Here is a 23,233-nt window from a genome sequence, read left to right as displayed (position 1 = left end):
CGCGGGCAAGTACAAACCGCGGGGTAAAGGCAAGCGGTCACGTCGGGAAATACGATCGACTGAGTGCGGTGCACAGGTATGTAGTCATTTATATTTGGGCAGAGTTGGGCTAAATACTATCGAGTTGGGCACAGATGGGTGAATTCCCATCGAGTCGGGCTCAGATGGGACACCTGCAACTGGATGTGCTGTAATGACTTTCGTAATACTGACAAAATATGTGCTCTTCCTTCAGAAAAACGCTTGTGTCCGTGTCGTCAATGGTAGCACAAACGACCCTGTGTTCGCGTTATGCGTCACTACTGCCAAACTGCAGCATAACCATCCCCTGACTCGTTCCAACTACGAGCACTACTCGTCGGTCCGAACGGCACTTGCTCCTTCCATGGTGAAGACGGTTGATGTTTTGCGCAAGGCGAAGGCAACGAAGAAAAATATTCTGCAGTTTGTCCTCGAAAATTCAGACTGTAGTATGAAAATTCGCGACGTTCACAACCTCATTCAGCGCCTAAAGGACCAAGAGCGTGAAGGGACGACGAGCAAACAGAGACTGAAGACGTGGATGCAAGAATTTGGGGATGGGCCTGGTAATGTGGGTCGCGTCTTTGTGGAGAAGCACGACCAAAAAGTACGTAGATCTTTTTTATTATGCAGCTCGACTGGTTTTCTCAGACTCCTTGTTTTACATGGTGCTGAATAGAAAATTGCTACATGCATAACACTGCAAACAAAGCACATGCGTGAACTATTTTCCCGCTTTCCAGAGGTTATGCTTATCGACGCAACTCATGGAACGAACGCGTCAAAGTACAAAGTGTTTTCTTTCATGGTGCATGATGCTTTACAGTACGTTTCAGGTACAAGAAGACGCGAGCATGAGCACAAAACTGAAGGAGCTGCATATATTATCGGATGAGGTTCGTTCATGTTGTCCATAATACGTGCTCAATCACTGACATATTGTGACGTTATGTGGGTACAATGCACGTGCTAGATGTTGCTGCAAAGGGGCAACTTAGCGACGATACTATGAGCACGTTGCTGACAAAACTGTTCGGTCCAAATCCGATGATTAGAGTGGCAAGTCCAGGCTCAATACGTGTGCCTGTTAACGGCGAAATTTGGACCGACGATGATGCTTTGCCCGCTCTGTTTTTCGGTGCATCCACGGAGCAAGTGTTGGTTCCAGTCAACCGTAACCTGAACCACTGGTGTGTTATCATGATTGACCTCGAAAAGCGCAGAATCTACTTCTACGATCCGATGGAGTCGACGTACAAGGTTGGAGTCCGTTCAGCTGCAGAACACATCAAAAATTTGCTTCGGGTGCAAGGATTCGAAGGGTGTCGCGTCCAAAGCTATGGGAGCCATCTCGGAGTCCAAACAGATAGCTACAATTGTGGTATCTATGTTCTAGTCGCCTGCGAGGTGTTTGCAGGTGCACAGTCGCCGGGACTAATCGACAAGAAAACGCTGCAGTATCTGCGCTACAGATACCTTAGCTTGTGCATTTAAATACATTATATTTTTGACCAAACCAGTAGTAAGATGCGAATGAAAATGCGCTTGTGAGATGTCTCAGCCGTAGCTTGCTGTCAGTCCAAGACAGACAAAGCCCTATAAGAGTCCGGTTAATCACCGTATAGGAGTCCGGTTAATCGCAGCAAACCTGTATAGTTGCGTGACACGCATCAAAATATTACATTACTGGCTCTTTCGGTAGTTGGGATCAGATGGGCACAAATGGTCGTATGTGGGAGTCGGATGGTGTCGGATGGGAACCAATGCCTCGTTACATTTCCCCCCAGATGGGCACAGTAACACGTGCCTTTATTAAAACAAGTTACATGAATGTGGATTGTATCACTAACTATTTCAAAGCTGATGTTGGCAAAAGAGACCGAAGAAAGATAATAACTTAAGAAAACGAAAAGCTTCCGACAATTACAATTGTAGCTGGGACGAGTGATAAGTTGATGAAGTAGCACAATTTTTATTGATACAAAAGGCAAGATCGCGCTGACAATGTGTAAAAGCTACAGCGTAACTTACATTTGGGATTTTTGAGATAATCACCTCTAAAGTTAACCAATCAAATTTCGTAGCAGAAATTTCGTTGTATTTTTCACTGCCTAAAAAAACTATTGAGGTCATATCACTTCAAAGCGTACCCTACAATTCTGGATGCTCTAGGATATTATACATTTCGAGTCCCGCAATAGCTTAAAATTCACATTCTTTGGATCGGTGTACATGGTTAGTAAGCGTCTTTTCGCTGCACCACGACGGTCATATAGGGCTCCCGATGATGGCATGGTCTCTTCAATTATTTCTTACGGAATCATCAAAAATACTTTTTTGGGATTACCTGAGCGTTCTGGATAATTTACTAGCCGAGCGCCGCCGCTACGCGGCGGTTGTTTAGATTTAGTTCGACTTGCTTTGGCCTTCCCGCCTTCGCTACGCTTCGGCGGGATAACTATTGAAAAAACCGCTGAGCCCATGTGAGCGTAAATCTTTTTTTTATTTCATTAATTTGGGTCAGCATCATGCTTATCTGATTTAAGAAATAATTATTCTTATTATCTTGAATCAAGATTCTTGATGCAATACCTTTTGTATTGCTGGCTATCACTGTATTTTCATCTTCCATCCAAAACCACCAGCACTTAAAAAACCATTTAAACAAACGCTACACAATATGTTTAGTTTAGCGTCGTGCTCGATATCACGGGCCACTTCTGAGCCGCTACGAAATTTAGCTCACATCAGCGCAAAAGATAGTAATGGCCTGTCCAGCTTGCACTACTTACCTCTTTGTACTGCTTGTAGTAACTAAAGATTGTTCCTTTCATATCAAACTCAATGAAAGCTAAAAAATATTCAAATTGTACTATTTTTAATGTTTATAGCGTATATTTTGAGCTGATTCAGAATTAGCACTCGAATCTGTGCCAGTTACGATTGAAGCATTTGCATATTGTGTCGCAAGACGCCTTGCTGCTGTTGCTGTTGACGGTAGTGTTTTCTATTTGATAATTAAACGATGATTTCAGAATCATTGGACGTCCACGTTTATTAACGTTTCTTTATGGGGTCTATTTAACCAACAATAATTAACACCTCTCGTGTTTTGTTGTTGTCTTGCCGCTCCATTTAAAATCGTATCCTACTCCCTTGTCGGCGACACGTCCGCCCGTTAAGTAGTATCAAATTTTTCCTGTCTAAATAACTCTTAGAAAACAAATATTTACAGCAGTTACACATATGAGTTATTTTTGTTCAATCTAAAAAAAATTATCTATCTTTATGGATCAAGTGACGACGTTTATTAGCACAGCGTTGCTATTACGGGCAGTTCTTACGGCCAGCTTCTGTTGTACATGCACTACGATTTAGCAGCTCAGCACACTCATATAATAATTAATATTTCGACAACAAAACAGTTGTAGTTAATATTTTAGTCATTGAAACTTGCAGAAACTATTAATAACATAGTATTACTTATATTAAACGGCCTCGAAAATACGCATTCCTACGTGTACGCTAAGCACCTTGCAGAATAGGAAGCGCCTTTAGGGGCTATTTCATTTGAAAATAAGTAGCTCTGTCTGCTTAGCACTCAAATATTAAAAGCAACATGCATTATTAAAATAGTAAATATTAATACTTCTTAATATAAAAACGATGCCGCCTTCGGATAATGGATACAGTACTGCACCCCGTTTTCGCGCCTCTGGAATTTTTGATAAACTTCCGGATGTGATGATCCTGAATCCAAATGAACTGAAGTTTGTAAGCTAAAATCTGATTTATTTGCAAAATCTATATGGTCCACCCCCGCGTAAACGGGATGCAGTACTGTAGTCTTGTGCAAATCTCCATAACATATTATGTGCCTCATGAACCGCACGAATTTACTGATGTAAGCTACATAATTATGTTTAACCAACTGGAGCTGCCTTCGCTCCGCTCGACAGCCAATGATAAAGCTCAAAAACCTGAGCGTTTCGTGTGACGGACGGACAGACACCGTGCTAGCATTGATAGTTTAGGACTAGCCGTTCGCCGCCGCTACGCGGCGGAGTGGCATGGTTTGTTGGAGATGAGGTGGCCGCAAATTTAAGTGCTTTCTGGTGTCGCGTGATTTATGAGCGTCGTTCACCCCAGCAGATCTTGGCTTCGTGTACTTAACCACTTACCAGTCCGTAGTCTCATCTGGACCCGTACAATATCATGGTTTGGTATGTTTGCGTTACCACGGACTACAGGTTGGATGCCGTGTTCTTCAATGTCCCGTGCTCTTTCGTGCTCTTCCTGGCTTCGTGGTTCCCTGCTCACCCGTGGCACACGCTGCTCAGCGATTATGCACTCTCTCTCTTGTGGGCCCATGCTCTTTAGTACTGCGGCTTTGGGGACTGATAACTATTTTCTGCTCTCAAACGTTTACGTGGGTTGCACCGGTTTCGTGGTACGTAGTTTTTTCGTGGTCGTTGGCCTCCCATTGCCAATACTCTATCCGATGGGTGCTATTCCGTGCTTTAATGCCTCCACGCGCTCCTGTTGTTCCGTCACCCATGTATCGTGCTCTCCTGGTGAGGCTCCATTATCGCGCTATCGTGCAAGCGCAGTGTGGTTCTGTTGCCTATGCTATTGTGCTCGCGTAGTATATATGTTTTTCCCTTGCTATCATGCTCTACGATAATAGCGTGTTCCACGTTGTGCAATCGTGGTCTCCCGAATCCTTCTCCCGTTATTTCTTGGCTGGTCCGTCGTCCGTTCAATCAAATTCTAATGCGCTTTCGTCCTCTGTGGCTCGGGGAGCTCAGGTTCTACACTAGTATCGTTCTCCGCGGCTCGGTGATCTTCCGTCGATAACTTCTGTGGCTGCAGTTTCTCCAATGATTTAGTGGTTGGCCCACCGTCCATGCTATCGTGTTATATCTGGTGTCGCGACAGGTCGGTCGTCTGTGTCATCGTTAGCTACCGTAGAGTTGCGCTTCGTGGATCAGTGAGCTCCTGTTTACCCAGGCATCGTGCTTTAATGCTCGGTGCTTTCCCGGTTTTGGTCTCCGGTGGGCTCATATTTGGTCCGTTGACTGTGCTCCACGTTCTACCGTGGTGTTATGGGAGAATAATGTTTTGTGCAATCTCGCCGTTACGTGTTCTACCGTGGCTTCGAACGTGCGTGCTCTTTCATGGTCCGTGCCTCTTCGCATGCCAGGTGTCATTTTGTTAGCCCGCATACACTTCCTTCATTTCATTTTTTCCGTGTTTTTAATGGGAGCGATTTTGCTTCCGTGATTCGGGCTTTGCATACAATTTTGTAGCCTGTATCGGTTCAGTCCCCTTTTATCGTCCGCGGTCTTCCATGCTTTGTGTTGTTCGTTGTATACCATCGTTTACATAGTCTGGCTCGGTGTTCCTCTGGGTATCGTGCTCTTGCCTAATCACGTGCCTCCGCGCTGTTTCAATCGCAGACGCTGTTTCCATTTTGTTTATTGAACGGTACATATCGTGTTGGAAGTGCGCACAGTATCTTTGGGTCGCACACTACGCGCGCAAATACTAAGTTGCTGCTATCCTGAGGGAAATTTCGGAGGGAACCAGCTACTAGATGGTTCGATTAGTCTTTCGCCCCTATACCCAAGCTTGACGAAAGGAAGATGATGCTTTCTCCCGGAGGCAGTGTGGTGTGAAGGGGTGTAAGCCACAATAGTCATATTTTAAAGTTTTCACATTATTACTAATAGTAATACAATTGCTATTTATTATCAAACGCTGATATAATTATTATGTGTACTACTACTACAAATAAGAGGAAGCAAAAATATGAAGTGTTTTGATAGTACAGTAGTACTACTTAAAGCAGTATTGCAGGTTTAATTATTAGAAAAGTACTACGAAGCCTAAAACATCATTCTAAATCCAATAAGTACTAAAGTTTCGATTGAGGCCGAAATATAAGTTACCAGGGCCTACAAAAAAGGTCTACAGCTCTTACGACAATATGGTATGTGTGTGCACGTCGGTGCCTCCTATTAATGCTAATAAACGCGCACACAGGCTGCGCCCTTTGCGTGACCTTGCGAGCCGCAGCTGAAAATGAGAGCAAAATGAAATATAAACGGTGCTTTTAAGTACGATGTGCTGTCCACATACAGTGTGTACAAAACACAATGCCGATTTTAGCCAATGGGGGTCGCCTTTGCTGCGCTCGGCAGCTTTAGCGAATCGACGCCGCCTTCGCTGCGCTCGGCAGCCAGTAGAACGCGCGTATTTGCGTTACATTTTGGAACCTTAGCCCGTTACGGAAGGACTGACAGACACCAGACTCCACTAGGGGGTAAGATTTGAATAAAAGAGTCATCTGTCATAGTTTATTAATGCATCTCTTTTCAGTATGTACATCTGACAACAACCTTTACTCCCCGCATACTTAAAATACGCTGCTCTCGAAGCCAGCTTCAAGACACAGCTTGCTGGCTTCCTCACTCTTCAATTTGAGTAACAAAAGTCACTCGCCTCTTCGCTAAGCCACCATGGTCGTTGCCTCGCGCCCTCGTCACGCCACCTTCACGTCAGTCCAGGCTACCGGGTACTACTTCCGATTGTTCCGTAACGCTAACGACGGGATCGTCTCTGAGTACTTTCGCTGTCGCTGCGGCACGGTTCGGAAGCAGACCCGGCGGAGCTGCTACTCAAACCTCATGCAGTATGTCTGTTGGGTGCACCCGGACTAAGAGGCTATTATGCTCCTGCACCTATCGCTAAGACTGGCTCACTGCTAAGCTACGTCCATCGATCAGCACTCAGCGTATTCGGCTGGCTCGATTGGATTGTCAAGAGCGGCCTCCCGCACAACTTCTGCGAGAATCCTGATGCTTGAAGGTAAGCCGATTTTATTAACTTAGTGTAAATATGTTTTCTATTTTTAGCCAGACTAATTTGGTGCTACTCAGATACACAAATTTGAATTTGATGTGTCTCGAGACACTTCAACAATCCGTGGAAAGCCTCACTCGGATTGTGGAGCGTCACATCGCTGCCGAGATGCCTTCGCAATTTGGCCTATTTCTGGACGACTGGGGTCACGCGTCTGTCCATTTCGTCGCTGGCTTCGCCTGCTACGAAGTCGGCGTCATGAAGGTCCCGCTCCTCTGCATGGTACCGCTGCTGAGCGAGCCGGACGAGGACCACTCGGCGCGCGGGCACTATGAGCTCCTAGTTGGAATGCTGCCCCGCGACTTTGGTAAGCAGATGGTGGATTGGTTATTTTTATGGGCACAACTGCGCCGTCAATCGACTGCTAGCAACGCTCACGGGTGTCCCATTTATTGGATGTGCTAGCCACCGGCTAAATAGGACAGTCCAAGTGGATATGGAGCAGCATGAAGAAGACTTAGCAGACATTCAAGCCCTAATCGCGCGACTACGAACCCTGAAGCAGACTGCCTAGCTTAGGTAATTGCTATATTTGTGATGGTTTTTATTTGTTAAGTATCGTACTAGCTTGGAAGTTTATATTTTTGATACGACTATAAATGTAGGCTGAAGACGCCACTTCGTCCTGTAATTCGGCAGGACACATGCTGGCGTTCAACGTTTCGTATGCTACATCGCTACTTTCTGTTCCTCCAGCACCACGACCCAACGGATGGTGCGCTCGTGAACGTTCCTTCAGCGCCGTCGTGCAACAAGCGCCTGCTGTCGCTACTCAAGGGGCTGAAAAGCTTGGAACGGTTTCCAACGCACTACAAGACTCAAGCGTCACATTGTTGGATGTTCGGGTGTGGCTCGACTGTCTCATTTCTGTAAAATCGCAGTACGCCACATATCTCGGTAAGCTTAATTTTATTGTATCGTATTGAGTTAATGTGCATTTTTTGAACATTTTGTTTTTTTGTGTCATATAGGACCCCGTGCCGACATCGTACACAGTCCCGACTTCGAGTCGGATTGCGTTCGCGTCCTCGAGGGCAGCCACCAGCTGATAAGGGAGGAGAAGGCGGCGTTCCAGCCCTTCCGCTGCGCGGATGTAAGTACACCGATGATGCAGCCGTCAGCGAAGAGGAAGGCTCTTTTGTAGAACATCTACACAAAGGGCGTCGGCTGGCAGCGGTTCAAGGCAATTTGCTAAGCGTCATTCCGCCCACGTTTAACGTGGTTAAGCGGTTGTTTAGCGTTGCACGGAAGACATACGGTCAAGAGCATCACAGCCTGCAGACAGTTACTCTGGAAACGGTGTTTTTTCTGCGGCAAAACGGTGGGTACTGGACAGCACAGACCGTCGATGAGGCCAATCATTGACAATTAACATGGAGTTGCTTTGCTTTATATTATGCTTCTATTTATTGCGTGCTCTTTGTATATGTGATACTGTACTGCCATCATTTAGGCTTTCGATAAATAATAATGTCATCATCGGGAGCCCTGTCGACACAACCAAGATTCGATGTTGGTGAGTGAATTCCTCACTCGCTTCCGGGAGCTCATGGAAAGTATACAGCGAGTGGTATTAGCCTATCGTCCGTAGACCAATGACCAACCGGAACGTTCTGTCCAGACGGTAGTGTGGGGGCGTCTGGGCGTATATCTCATTTTCAAACCCAAGTGACTGGGCAGCACGCTGAAAGGTCAATGCTCGCGAACACATCGTTCGATGTCACTCGTTTGGACAACTCTTTGTCTAGTTCATGGGCGGGGCGCCAAGAGACGATACATGTCAAGCTTGGACTCAAACCTTCGCGCGTGACAGAAAGGAGCGCTTACGAGTAGCGATGCCAGATAAAGCGTGATCACAGCTACACTCGAGTATGGGCGAAATACCTACAGAGAAAATATAAGCGTCGTCGCTCCGAAGCCGAACACACAAAAGTAGAAAAACTATCAGAGCGCGTAGCGGACCAGGTATTTGCTCCGTTACTTGCTTACACTATAGTGTTGATGAAGCTCGAACTAGGACGACTGAGTCTTACATTTGAGGAAAAAACGATTCTGACTTTATTTTAGGACCAAGGCAGCAGCTCTGGCCACTCAAATACACGTCGGCTAATAATGGGTCTGGCTCCCCATATATCAGCCAATGGCATGACAGCATTTTAGCACACGCTAGTGGTGTGCTGATGCACCTACTTATGTAAAGAAATCCACTTACTTATGTAATGGAGGGGCCCATTACATTACCCTTCCACTCATAAATTGCACTTTCGCAACATAAGCGCTGATGAAGAACATTGGAGAAGACTGCTGGGACGGCGGACATGGCAGCGGCGACACTCGCGATTTCAAGCCACTGACGTATCAACAAGAGACACCACGCTCGGCGGCGAGCGTGCAGAGCGAGAAGCCATCTCAGGCAACAGCTTGGAGGCCACCGGCGCTGGCGTCGACACACGTGGGCTTCGACGTGCCAGGCGAGGGACTAGGTTCTGTCGGAGTGGGGCCTTGACCTTTGCACATGTCCTGGGGCACATTTGTGAACTCTGCGACGTCGTGTCCGAGCGGATAAGGAAGCATGGTCACGCGCAGTGCGCGTGAGTTAAATTTCCCCCGGTGATCAAATTCCGCGACAAGCGCATGTGCAGCAGTTTTTGCAAGGAAACTCTGGCACGATGATCGTCACAGACGCAAAGACCGAGAGCTGACTGGAGACTTCCTTGTATTTGGGGATACACCCATCGTGGGACGTTCACGGGAAGTCCACGATGTTCTAGCAGACACGAGGATCACGAAGACAGCGCACCAGGTACTTGAGACCGCGAATACGGGACTACAACCACTTTACTTAGTTGACTGAGCGACGATGTGTGACTGCACAGAGTACGGAGACGTATCCTGTAGATCCATTCGACTGCGACGTCGGAATATAGGCGTCCTGCGAGCTTGCGTTTCACTCGTCGTCGTGGAACCTCGCGTCGCCCACTCACTCACTCACTCACTCACTCACTCACTCTCACTTGTTCACTCGGCTTACTCACCATGTGGCTCAGTGGAACAGTGCCGAGTTCTCGTGCGGCTGGTCACCGGCTCGATCTCGGCGTCGACTCCAGTTTTCTTCTTAATTATCACGACGAGCACCTCCGTGTACCCGCGGAAGTGGTCGTCTTCTTCACTGCGGTTATCAACATCCGGCTCACTCACGCTTCGGAACGTGAGTGTCTTCTCGCATTCGTTCTCGTTATCGGGAACGTCTTCCAGCAGGCGACAGTGCGGCGCCCAAGTATCTTCACCTGGGGAGAGTCTCAGCCAACGCACATGACAGTGTTGTTCCTTGTCCCGCAGGGCTCAACCCTGTGGAAACTCTTCAGTGTGACTGTCGCGGGTACCATGGCATTAGCGAATGTCGATTCGCTTAGCGATTCAGCGCTGAGCGCCCGAATAATCGATCAAAGGAGGAGGACCATCTCGCGGGAAAGTTGCCGCGTCACTCGAGGACGAATCAGCGTCCGGGATCTCGGACGGATGGTTCTTCTTTGAACGTCCGACGTAGAACGTCGGATATAGCCGTAGTGTCAAAGGAATGCCGAGCGTGTAGGCGTCACCAATAACCTTGGTTACCGTAAGCGGCCCAGTAAAGCGCAGCGCGAGTTTGTTCGCGCCGAGGTTGGTGACCGCTGAGTTTTTGATACCGTCAGTTGACTGGAGCAATCGTTCACATGTCGTAAACGTGGCCGTGCTCTTGCGACCAGCCTTGCCATAATTCTCCTTCTATTTGTCTACTGCGTCCTGCAGTGCGTCTCGAAGATAGCGGTGACCGCTTGGCGTTGTAGTATGAAGTTGGAGACGGGATGTGGAGTCGATTAATCGCGCCGCTCGCTTGGGCGCGTAGTTAGTTGGCGCAAGTGCACTCAAAGCAGCTGCGGGGTTGATCAGGTTACGGTTAGCCTAAGCTGCGAGAGGTCGGGGACACTGCGGAACGTGTCGATGTGTTGATCGACGTGGGGACTGGGGATACACTTGAGATATCATAAGCAACCGGTGTATGTACTGGTTGACCCAGTACCGGTGCAGCCGCCGGAGACGTCGGAGCTGGAGTAGACGGCTTGTCGGCAGCTTCTTCCCCACCCAGGGTGGAGACACACGGCGCTGTGAGATGGCCCACGGCGAGGAGAGAAGATACACGCGGGTGTCGCGATCGTTAATAAAGAAGGGCGTCAGCCCGGGCGACGCGTGTACCGCGTTGTTCAGCGCGAGCTCGGCTAGAGGAAAAAAAACGAGCTCCAGCTGGAGAACGACGTCGCGTAGCTTCGAAGGACGTCTTCGAGGACGCGATTTACGAGCTCCGTCTGGCCGTCCGTTTCTGGATGGGCTGCCGTGAACATCAGCAGCTTCGATCCCAGAAACTCGAAGAGCTTTGACCAGAAGGCCGACGTAAGCGCGGGTCGCGGTCGAAGACGATGGATTCAGGAAGGCCATGATGATGGAAGACCGCGTCGATGAAGTGCACCGCCGTATCTGCCGCGGTGATCGAATCCGATACCTGAACGTCCGGGTGGGGGCTCGAAGATGAAGTCCATCGACACCGAGCGCCAGGCCTCGGTGGCCACTGACAGAGGACGCAGGGGGGCCTGCGACGACGAAGCAGATTTCACGTGCTGGAAGATCTCGCAGGTGCGCACCCACTTACGTACCTATTCATACAGATGGGGCCAATAAAAGTCGCGTGGCACAGCGGCAAATGCCTTCTCGCGACCAAGATCAGCACCCAGCGGGGCGTCATGAAACTCATGGAAAATCAGTGAGCGCAGATCGGGGTCGATAGGGACAACGACACGTGGGGCATCGAAATTGTTGATGCTGTACGTCAGCGGCCCATCCTCACGACGATATCGGTGAATATGGTTTCGTACACGCGAGAAAGAGCTCCAAGTGTGTCGGCGCTGGGAGAGCGAAGATGCTTTAGGATACTGGAGTACGTCGATTTATGCTCGTACGCATCTAGAATTTCGTCGCGAAGTGGCATTATAGGGGAGACGCTCGTCAGGTTGACTCTTGACGCCTCGCACGTGGCACACGCTCTACATCGTCTTCATCGAGCGAAACTTGCCGACCCAATGCACGGCGTGGGTCGTAGTCGGGACGCCGAAACAAAGCGTCGGCGAGAATGTTGTTCTTGCCGGTCTTGTAATGGGCCACGAGGTTGGACTCAGAGAAGAATGAAAGCCAGTGGGGCATCCGCTGGGAGAGGTGAGGGCTCTTCATCGCTGCCCTCAGCGATGCATGGTCGGTGTACACCGCGAAGGTATTCTCACCCAACAAGTACAATCTCAACTTGGTCAAAGCGTAGCGCACCGCAAGGAGCTCCTTGTCATGGACAGGGTAGTTACGCTCCACCGGCTTCATCTGTCTGGTCTGGTAGCTTGCGACACGCTCGCGGCCTTCATCATCGAGTTGCATCAGCGCACAGCCGATGGCGAAACCGCTCGCGTCGCAGACGACGTCAAATGGCTTCGAGTCATCCGGGAGCGCGAGGATTGGGGCCTCAACACGACTCTTTTTCACCGAGTTGAAGACGCCTTGATGTGCGGATGTCCATGACTACGACACATCTTTATTCAACAATGAAGAAAGCGGATGGATCGATCTGGCGTAATTATTCGTGTACCTGTGAAGATAATTTGCGAGTTTGAGCCACTTACGCAATTCAGTGGGATTCTGGGGCGTAGGTCACGCACATATCGACATTACTTTCTCGAGTTTGGCGCGCACGCCGTTCTTGCTCACAAAGCAGCCAAGCATTGAAATCTCCGGCGCACAGAAGATGCACTTTTTTAAGTATACGTACAGCTTGTTTTCGCGCATCACTAGGAAGACTTGCCTCAGATGTTTCAAGTAAACCTCGAGCGCGACTGTGCACGAAGATGTCGTCGAAGTACCTCGGTGCGAAATCGCGGAGCGGGCGCAGCACATGGGATACCATGCGATTGAACGGGGGCATTCTTCGATCCTTGTGACATAGCAAGCCACCCCCAGAGCATACCACTGGGAGTGCTTATCGCTGTGAGCTGTATGTCGCTCAGCCTCATGAGGAATTGATAGAGCCCATCGATCAAGTCGATGGCGCTGTAGACCTCACTACCCGACATAGCGTCGAGCACCATGTCCTTCCGAAGAATCGGCGTCTGGACAGCGTCGTTCAGCTTCTTGAAGGCATGGACGATGCGCCACCCACCCGTTGCTTTCTTCACACAGAATGTCTGACGGAAGTGCGGCGATGTGCTCTCACGCACGCGACCCGCCTTGCGGCGGCTCTCCAAGAAGTCATCGATAGCTTGGACCTGATCTTGTGGGAGCGGCCACTGCTGCGTCACACAATACTTCAAGCCGGGCGCGAGAACGATTTAGTGGCGAAATCCTCAGTCAGCTGGTAACTCAGCTGAGATCTTATCCGGAAAAACATCTTCATATTTGCGGGCAGACCTGCTCGATTTCATCGTCCTTGAGACCGCGAAGGAAGTTTTTCCAGGAGAGACCTGGAAGTCGAGTGAACGACTGCGCCTCTCGAGGTGGGTTTGCAAGCTCGAGCGCTCGTCGGCGACCGGAGGAACCTTCCACATACTCAAGCACGCAGACCGACTCCGTCGGTGAACTGTCACTTGGTACGGGCTCTTGGCGAGATTTCAGCGACGAAACCTCTTCGACGATATCGAGGGCAAAGACTTCCCAGTGTCGCGTCGGAGCACGCCAGAAATGTATTATCACACTTCCACTTGTGGTGTAGCGGGATCAGCAAAATCTGCGAGATTGCCAGATCCAACTTACCAACTGCGCCCAGACACCGACTAACGGAGGGGGTCCCCCGATGATCCGTGCTCTGCTGAACTTTCCTCACCTTGTGTACCCGTCGGTAGGGCGGGATCTGCTCTCTCGGTAACTTCCGAAGAGTTCAAGTGGTGAAGCTTGAGTGTCTTGGCGAGACGTGGGGATGGGGTGGAGCAGCAGTGGAAAATCTTCACTCTGCGTCCGTGGATGGTTCCGTATCCTAAGCGAATATTCGAGCTTATGGATCCGGGGCCTAGATCGTGGATCTAGCCGTAGGGTTGCCTTGCGGGTGTGTTCCCTTGCCTTTGTGTTGTCCTTTAAGTCGTACTTGCCGCCTCCTGTGACGGGATCTTGAGAGTTGAGAACCTCTAGGGTGTAACCGACCAAGTAGTAAATTCGGTTAACCTGTCGGATCTGCACGAGTAAAGGAAAAGCTCACTAAGGTGGTAGGATCTGCCCAATGTATTATCCAGTTATCACTACCAACACTAGATTCGCAATTCCCAACCTTCTCGGAGCTCGTACGGCCAATGTAGTTCCGGTTCTTGAGGGCAGGAAGGCACTTGCGTGATACTGTGCAAATTGAGGACTGTATTGATATTTAAGCCTATACCTGCCTGGGTTTCTACCTTCTATGTCTTTCATCTGCTAAATCCCTTACCAGGCTCGGCTGCATGTCCCTTCTTCCCTTGACCCATCATCCCAGCTGTGTTATCTTCAGATCCACCGGATATATGACGCAATCATCATGGTCACCCTATTATGGGTACACTCATCCGGATCCAGGTCGCTTGGATCCACCTCACTGTAATGGTACACTCGCCGTGGATCCGAGCTCTCCAATCATCCAACATCATCTCGCAACCGTCTGTGATCTCCGTTGTCCCACGAAAGTTCGAGATCCACTGTATCCCTCATCCCTATACCCTGGATCCAGGTCCCTCCAGGCGGGATCCTCCCTCCTTGGATACGAACTCAGAAGTATGGGATCCGGGGTACCTCGCGGTGGATCTTGACTCTTCATTAGCCGTGGCTACTAGATCCACCGTCAGAGGGCACCGACCATCCTTCCTTCATAGGATCCACACTCGATCCACTCTTGTATAGTATATCCCATATCCATCTTAGTGAATCCAGGTAAGGGTGGATCCGAGGTAAGTCTTGGTGGATCTTGCCTTCTCGTACATCGCTCATATCAGATCCATCGTCATTCCATACGGGGTGCTGCTCGCCATGGCTAATCCACCACAGGCAACTTGCACCCGTGCCAAACAACCCAAATCCTCTATAATCACTTGAAATTGTCACTGATTCGGGATAGTGACCCCGCGTCAGGACCATTCTCTTATTTCTGAGAAAGCACTTCACCACACACTCTTACAAGACCTACTAAGTTCCGATAACTTAGTTAGTGTCCCCTGTCTACCGTGTTTTCCGCTGACAGCCGAGAACCTCAACGCTACTAGTCAAGAGCAAATGTTAGAGTGCTCCTCTCTCTCTCTCTGTCCCAGATATACCCCGCATTCCCTATAAAGACAGGGTATCGGACGTGTTTTAGACCTGATACGGGGATGTCGGAGTTAGGCTACGATCGGTATGTAATATATGGAAAGCGCACTAGCTTTTCCAAAACACAGCAAAATAATTGCTCGATTTTCAATATAAGGTCAAACATTTCTCTTATCGCTTGGCCCTGCCGGATGAACACAAACTACGACCAGTAGAAATGTTTACCGACAGTCATTTCCAGTCTACCGGCCCTACCCCGACACTACCGTGTGGTGTAGTGGGATCAGCACAATCTGTGAGAATGCTGGATCCGACTTTTCACCAGTACCCAGACACCGACTTACGGACCCCCCCCCCCGATGATCCGTGATCTGTCGAAGTTTTCTCACCTTGTGTACCCGTCGGTAGGGATATTGCTCCTCTGGTAGCAGCAAAGAAGTTCAAGTGGGTGGATGCTTGGGCGTCATGGCGAGGCATGGGGATGGGGTGGAGTAGGAGTTGCAGATCTTCACTCTACGTCCGACGTAGGGTTCAGATCACAAGCGAGCCCTTCGAGCTTGTACGATCTGGCGGTCTTGACCTGCGATCCGACCGTTGGGCTGCCTTGCGGGTGTGTTTTCTTGCCTTTGAGTTCTTTTCGTCGTACTTGCCGCTTTCTATAGCGGGATCTTAAGCGTTGAGAACTTTGTAGGTATATCCGGTCAGGTAGTAAATCCGGTTAGCCTTGCGGATCTGCACGAGTACAGGAAAGCTCACTGGGTGGTAGGATCTGGCCAATATATTATCCAGTTATCAGTCCCAGCACCAGATCGGCTATTGCCAACCTTTACCTAGCTCGCACGGCCAATGTAGTACCAATTATTGAGGACAGAAAGACGCTTGCGTAACACGAAGCCATTAGAAGTCCTATTTAAAGCAAGCCTACACCAGTTTTGATCTCTATCTTCTCTGTCCTTTACTCACTAAATCCTCTATTCACTAAATCCTTTGCCTGGCCTGACTTCTTGTCCTTTCTCTCCTTGGTCTATCTCCCCCAGCCGTATCAGCCCCATATCTGTGGTGCAGTCATTATATTGTGACTGATCACATATTTACCCCCGATCGGGAATATTTCGGGATTCTGGGTACTCCTGGATCCTGGCGATCAAAGATACTCAGGCCCGGATCGCGATCTTCTACATGCTCCTTCGGATACCGGATCCCGAATCTCGCGATAGTCACGACTTCCATCCCGATCCGAGATCTCTGGATCCTGATGGCTGGGTTCGAATCCACAGTGTCACTAATTCAGAGCAGAGTTCAGCAGTCATCTCCCGTCTTCATATTCCTCACTTCACCATAGCCGCCTCCTGCGCCCATAAGTGTCGCCACCCAGCGATGTCACTGCGCGCATCCAACAATGCTCTCACTTTGCCATTGGAGTCCCCAAACACATTCGACATGGTACCACCGAAACGCGCCGACCGGGGTCAAGAAGAATTGCCCGCTTCCTCACCATCCTCTAAATTGCCCTCGTCTCCACCGGCCTCGGTGAGGGATCTACGCTCCTTAGACGGACATCCTCCAAACAGATTAGCACCCTGATGGCCAAGTTGCAGACTGTGACGTCTGAGCAAGATCTCGTTTGCCAAGAACGGGATGCTTATCTCAATTCCTAATCGTCGCCAGCAGGGATCTGCACCAATGATGCCCGCATCCACGATCTCCGGCAGCAGATCTATAACCAAGCGATGGAGATCCAAGACTGGGAGCATTTATGAGACTTCGGAGACCGGGATCTGCGTCGCTAGGTCGCTAATCCGACACCGGAGCTGCGTGATTTGGATCATTGTCCGTAACGGACGCATCTACAGCGAGATCAGCTACAAGACTTCAACGATCACCTCTCCCGCGAGGTTCAAGCGGCTGGGTACGAGATGAAGAAGCTCCAGTTACAGCTTCGTGATCTGGAACGTGAACTGGAGGATGAATCTCTGGCTTAGGCAGCGTCGGGTGACAGCTTTCAGAGGGTCCGGGACGAACTCCAGATCACCCAGGAGGAATCGCGACTACGGAGTTTGCCCAACCCGCCAATGGCGGATTTGTGTCCCGTGGGTCTGTTCACGGCGATCCCCCCCATGCGAGATCGCCGATCGGCTTCTCAAGATCCGGTCCTTACTGATTTGGTTAAGGCCAGATCTGACATCGCCGTAGTAGCCGTGGAGCGGCTCGAATCGCAGGAGTCCGTTACTCGGCCGGTCACAGATCGAGACAGGACTCGCGATGGTCTGGACAAGGCTATCGCGGAGATCAAGACTTTGGAGGATTGCGATCATCGAAGTCCAGTACGAGAACGACGTCGCTCCTTGGGGTGACGCTGCCCGTCAACAGACTGACCTTCAATCTACGATCCGTCAGCTGAGTACGTTCCTGTGCTTTGGTCTTCAGCTCTTGGATCTTGAGCTCACCCACCATGCTAGCGCACATGGCAAGCTGAAGTCCACCAAGAAAGCGGCTCAAGCGTTGGAGAGACAACTCACATAGATGAAAGGTCGTCACGATCAGCTGGATCAAGATGACACATTGCCAGGAATATATATCGCTCTACAACGATTGGCTTAGGTGGCCGCCGCGGACATTGAGCCGATCTAAGTACAGGGCGCTTTCGGATTTTGGCAAGCGCAATCGGCTTGGAGATCAGCGGGTACAGTTGGATCGATAACTTCGGCTCACTGTCAAACAGGATCTCCGCGATCGGCACCCAACCGCGATTTGGGGCCGGTTTCTTCTGGTCTACCTCGACCGTAGCCTTCGATGAACCCTATTGCCTCTCAAGCTCCTTCCTCGCGCCCCCAATCTCGTTGAGCAGGATTCAGATCCGACGTCTTCCAAGTGCCGCCGCAATCTCTCCTCTTCTTCAGATTCAGAGTCCCGTCGTTCCTGCAAACAAATTCGCAGGTCATGTCCGGATTTTGTCCATGACAGAGATGCCAATCCCCGAGATCGATGTCGACGGAGGTGTCTACGAAGATCCGTATCCTACTACCAGCAGCTTGGGATTCGGTGAATCTGCAGTCATTGGGTCCAAGGCCAGGTGTAACGGGGTTACACGCAAGTGGCTACACATAACCACTTGGCTCCGAAAGAGGGTTTCCACGTTGGTGTGAGATACACCAATGATTACATTTGGCTGACTGTTGGTCTGCATGTATTTAGGGCATTCATCATTGGCTGAAAGTTGATATCTTCAACCTACTAGAATACAGGATTCTGTCAACCATTCGTTTATAAATACCTTTCATTTAGAATATTAGATTAGGAGGAAAACCCAAACAAATAAACAGTTCTCATTTTAGCTGGAAATCGGCTTTGCTATTCTTTTTAAGTAACTATACTTTTGGACAAAAGTATAGCTAATCTACGTAAAGCGCAACTTCAGCTTTCTCATACACGCGCGCTAACGTGTAAGCCGAAGTAGTGGACTTAACGTAGGCCCATTACACCTGGTAGCAGTTTGTAGGCTGTCCCACGACCGACTAACTATCGAGATCGTATGGAATACGAGCACGGGACGGAGAACCAACCCATGGACGAATCCGTCCATGCGTAGCCCAAGTGCTTCTGCCACGCACATTGTGCGTGCAGACTGTCTCCGTCTGGCGGATCCAGAGTGGGAAGCTCTCCAAAGACTGTCAACAGTCATTGGCGAGGCAACCGTTGCGACAATGCTACGTACGCTATTATCGACAGATCAACACGGTGTTGCTCTGGAATTCATCATGAGTGAGCAGCGCGATTCTGCTACTACGAGAGTATCATCCGGGACGACCCCGCGCGTGAAACTGCACGTGAGCAGTTATGTGGGAAGGAGGGCGAGCCTCTTCTCCGATGGCTTGTCGAAGTCGACACTGCCATAACATAGCGTCTCCATTCACGGACGAACCGTCGAAGGTTGCATTCGCCCAGGTCAATGTAATTGGAGAATCCTCCGACGAGTACGTCGGAGTTGACGTCGCTTCCAGTCATGGGCTGGATGCGCTTCGCGAAGGACCTGTACATTGGACGCATCGAACAGATATGCACCCTTTCGGATGTCGAAAGGATAAACAGCGAAGCGGAGGGTTGAGGCAGCTCCACGCTGCGAATACCGCTGAAAGTAAGGACACGCTCAGCGCGACATCGAAGATGCAGCGCTTCGACGAGCAGAGCTGGGGCTCGTTGAAGTCGAGTCCCTTCTACGATATTCTGCTGGAGCACAAGGATGTGCTCCCGGAAGATATTCCTGTAAAAATTCCTCAGGATAAGAGCATACAGCTCGAGATCGCCCTCGTGCCGGGTACGAAGTACTGTGTGACACGGCAGTGGCCACTGCCACGAGATCAAGTAAAAGGCAACCGACGACTTATTTCAAAGTCGTCGTAAAGCGGGTCAAGTGCGGGAATCAAAGTCCCCGCACAGCGCACCAACGTTCTGTGTCAAAAAAGCCACAGGGTGGATGGCGCATCGTTCATGAGATGAACGATGCGACGATACCGGCGCAGGCGCCGATACCACGAAAAGTTGTTATCATCGATTCGATGACCAGGAGGACCATCAATAGTGCTCTTGATCTGCGCGACGGTATCTATCATATCCTGATGCGTGCGGGAGGGACATTCCGCTCACGGCGGTGAGCACTTCAAGCGGTATGTTTTGAAAGTGACTCGTAACGCCGCAGGGACTGAAGAACGCCCCGGCAACCTTCATTATATGTGTAGCACATCTATTGCGCTCAGTGCATAACTTCGCACCGAGCTACTTCGACAATGTGATCGCTTACAGCCGGTCTGTGGACGGGAAGACTGACGTTGAGGTGCGCCATGACGGATCACAGCACCAGCCATGGTTCGAATTGAAGACGTGTTCGTCGAGTTCCTATTGTGGCACTCTTTCCACCAATGACGGCGTTGATGGCATGGATTATACTCCGAGCTTTTCGTCTGCTCTGCAATCGCCTCACGTATCTCTCGCGAGGCTTCATAATTCTGCCTCTTCTTAGTAGCACCACCAACACCACCATCATTGCCAGTGTTGCGTCTCTTGCTGTTACGTTGCTGATGGTTGTAGCCAGGCTGCGGCATATTATCATAAGAAAGAGGCTGGCGGGTTACCATGCCGACATGACGCTGGAGGCCTCGTTCGTCATCACAGACATCACGAGTCTGCTGGTCTCGGGTCGTGCGCTCAGCAACGAGCAAAAGGTTGACTGCATCTTGATCGCGCTGGCCCCTATCGTAACCGCCACGCAAGCGCGACACACGCTGCGTGTACTCATTCGTAATGGACGGGTACACCCCAGCAGCATTTGACAGAATGATACTTGTGATTTCACCCTCAGCTAGTGAGATATCCATTCACTCTAGCACACGTCGCATTCCTTGCAGGTCGCCTACATAATCCACCACTCCCTCGTCCTGCCAAAGATGACAAGCGTACATGTCTTGTTTCAAATAGACAGCATTCGCGCCTTTTGTGCCATCATACGTACGCAAAAATGCAGTCCACAGGCGAGAAGACTTCGCGCTTTCAATAACTATTTTAAAGCGATCTAGCAGGTTTCTGTGATGCGACAGCACGACCTCCGTGTGCGCATTGTGCTCCCATGTCTCGTAATAGTTCTTGTACTCCGGAACGCGATGTGATTGCTCATCTTCAAATGGTTCACGGTCTTAAGCTAACAGCAGAAGTCCTGCTAGTGGACGATGGTTTGCATCTCCGTCTTCCACCGACTCCAGTTCTCAACTTTCCCGTCAAACTTGGTGGAGGCAAGTTGAATTTGACCGGCTAGTTATTGTCCCATTGTCACAGAATCCATTGATTGGCTGAATGTTTCGGCGTATCCACCGTCGTATGCACTGCGGGGAGGTGATCGTGGCTCGGGAGGTACGTCTGCGTGGGTACCGTAATGTCTCACAGCGTCTGCGACGCTAGGGGCGGCAAGCTCAGCGTCAAGATTGCGCTGTGGGCTTGGAGAGGCCATCGGAGGGAGAGAGCGCGAAATGGGGGGCCGAGCGGACCGATGGTTGGGTCCCAGTTTGAGTCTGAGCTGAATGGCCCGGACGCTGGTGATCAGTCTGGTCCTCCGTCTGAGTCGCTGGTGCCTGAGCGACTGCAGCCGCAATCTCACGATCAAGAGCCTCGTCTGGCGGTAGGGACTGGACACTTGGCTCGGCATCAAGCTGTGCTGATTTGCTGCGTTGAGGAGAGCTCATAACCGGTTGATTGGTATAGTGTTGTGTATTGTGGACACCATAAGCAGTAGTTTGCCGGTGCAGAAGCCCAGGTAGGAGGGCACACGCACATGGTAAAAGCCAAAGTGCTGTACGGCGACACTAGTGCTCTTCAACGGTTTATTAACATTTATGATTGGCTAAACTACTCTATTTTGTGATGCGCTGTGACTATGCAGTGATCCACGCTACGGCGAGCGCTGAGAATGTATTTTACCCGGACAAAAGCGCACCAGAATAAAGCCCCAGGCAGAGCGCACACGGATATATCTTACCCGCTGTCTGAAAACGCTAGATACGTGTGAGCACGCCGCGCTTCAACACTTCGCAGTTTGAGGCCCTGGTCCAAATATGGGAACGGACTAATCTAAAATAGAGGTTAGGGTTAAATAACTCATGGGGTAGGCCTAAGTATACTATAAGCTAATCTCCCCGCTTCTAACCTTGTAGCGTGTCGGTCTGTCTGTCCGTCTGTCAATCCGTCCGTCGCACTCCCTGTCTTCCTGCTTTGACCTGCCTTTTCGCATGGCTACACTCGGCCTTTCTAATATTGTTTCGTCCCATCTTATGGACGGCGCCTATCTTTCTGACTCGACCTAACTATGCTAAAATTACAATTATAGCAAAAACGCCACACAATTAACTCGCGCCCTGATTGGGCAATATTGTTCGACTCACTTTTCATTCAAAACACAAAATTGGATTTTTGAGCGACGGCGCGAAGAGGACAAGGTGCGCTGGCTGTATAATAGCAGTAGGGTAGTTTTAGATGTATATACATGTATGTACGGGCGTGGGGCTCCTTGCCCTACTATATGTTCAAGAGAGACCTCTCAGGATACAGTCTGAGGCTTGCCCCGAGACTCCAAAGTGGTCTGGCAGCTGGTAGCGATAGCAATCAGGTTGGGGTGGGGGTGAATGGGAGCGTCTACCACCATGCACGCGCCTAGGGGTCCTAGACCCACCGCGAGTGTCCACGCTCCAAAAGCGAGTGGCGCGTGCTGCCAATTGGCCAAACCGAAGTTGCAGCTACATGCGGAAGAGTCGTTACGGTCCCGCAATACAGAGGTGCTCTTACAGTGTGAGCTCCCACATCAAAACACACTTTGCGAGAGCACTTCTGGCGGGACGAAAAGGAATGCAGCAGTCGGTCTCACAAGCGCAAGGAGCCCAAGACCAAGTGCAAGGACAGCTCAAGAACAAGAGATCAAGAAAAAAACACTTTAAGAGCATGAGTGAGCCCCGCGTCTGTACACTTAGATAGCATAGCATCAGAATAGACAGTTTTAGAGCATTTTCGGAACTGTGTGAGCCCCGTGAGGGGCTGGGTCGTTCTCGGACACCCTGTGCATACTACTGACATGACCTGAAGGGCTGGACGGTATCGAACAGACCTGGGCAACCACTCAATAGGGATGATGCAACAGCTTTGGTACCCAAGAGGCAACAGCGCGATGCGGCGTCTGAATTACCATGTACAGCTGCTTGGTCCACAGCCGTGCAAGGTAATTTGGACCCGTCGGACCGTGAGCTGAGGGCTGTAAGCACGTCGGCCAAGGGGAGGGCCTAAGCAAAAGCTGACTGGACCAATAAGCCCCCTGGAGTGACGATACCCCTAAGTTGTTTGTAATCCGAGGAGTCGGGATGGAAATGACAGTGGTGTGTTCTATTCACAGAGAGCTTCTGGATTAGTACTGGAAAGGAAAGTTCGG

General features: G+C 50.1%; 1 non-coding gene across 1 annotated transcript; it reads right to left on the bottom strand.

Moving 5' to 3' along the window:
- Positions 1–5,569: 5,569 nt before the first annotated feature.
- Positions 5,570–5,659, bottom strand: PITG_33008 (the record flags this gene model as incomplete). The annotated part of the gene is made up of 1 exon (XR_009934402.1): positions 5,570–5,659. It is a non-coding gene; the product is annotated as a 28S ribosomal RNA (ribosomal RNA).
- Positions 5,660–23,233: the final 17,574 nt, after the last annotated feature.

This window comes from Phytophthora infestans, genomic scaffold (genome assembly GCF_000142945.1).
Source record: "Phytophthora infestans T30-4 supercont1.7 genomic scaffold, whole genome shotgun sequence".
Taxonomy (NCBI): domain Eukaryota; phylum Oomycota; class Peronosporomycetes; order Peronosporales; family Peronosporaceae; genus Phytophthora; species Phytophthora infestans.
The sequence above is the reverse complement of the archived record's forward strand: the minus strand, read 5'-3'. Positions and strand labels throughout refer to the sequence as shown.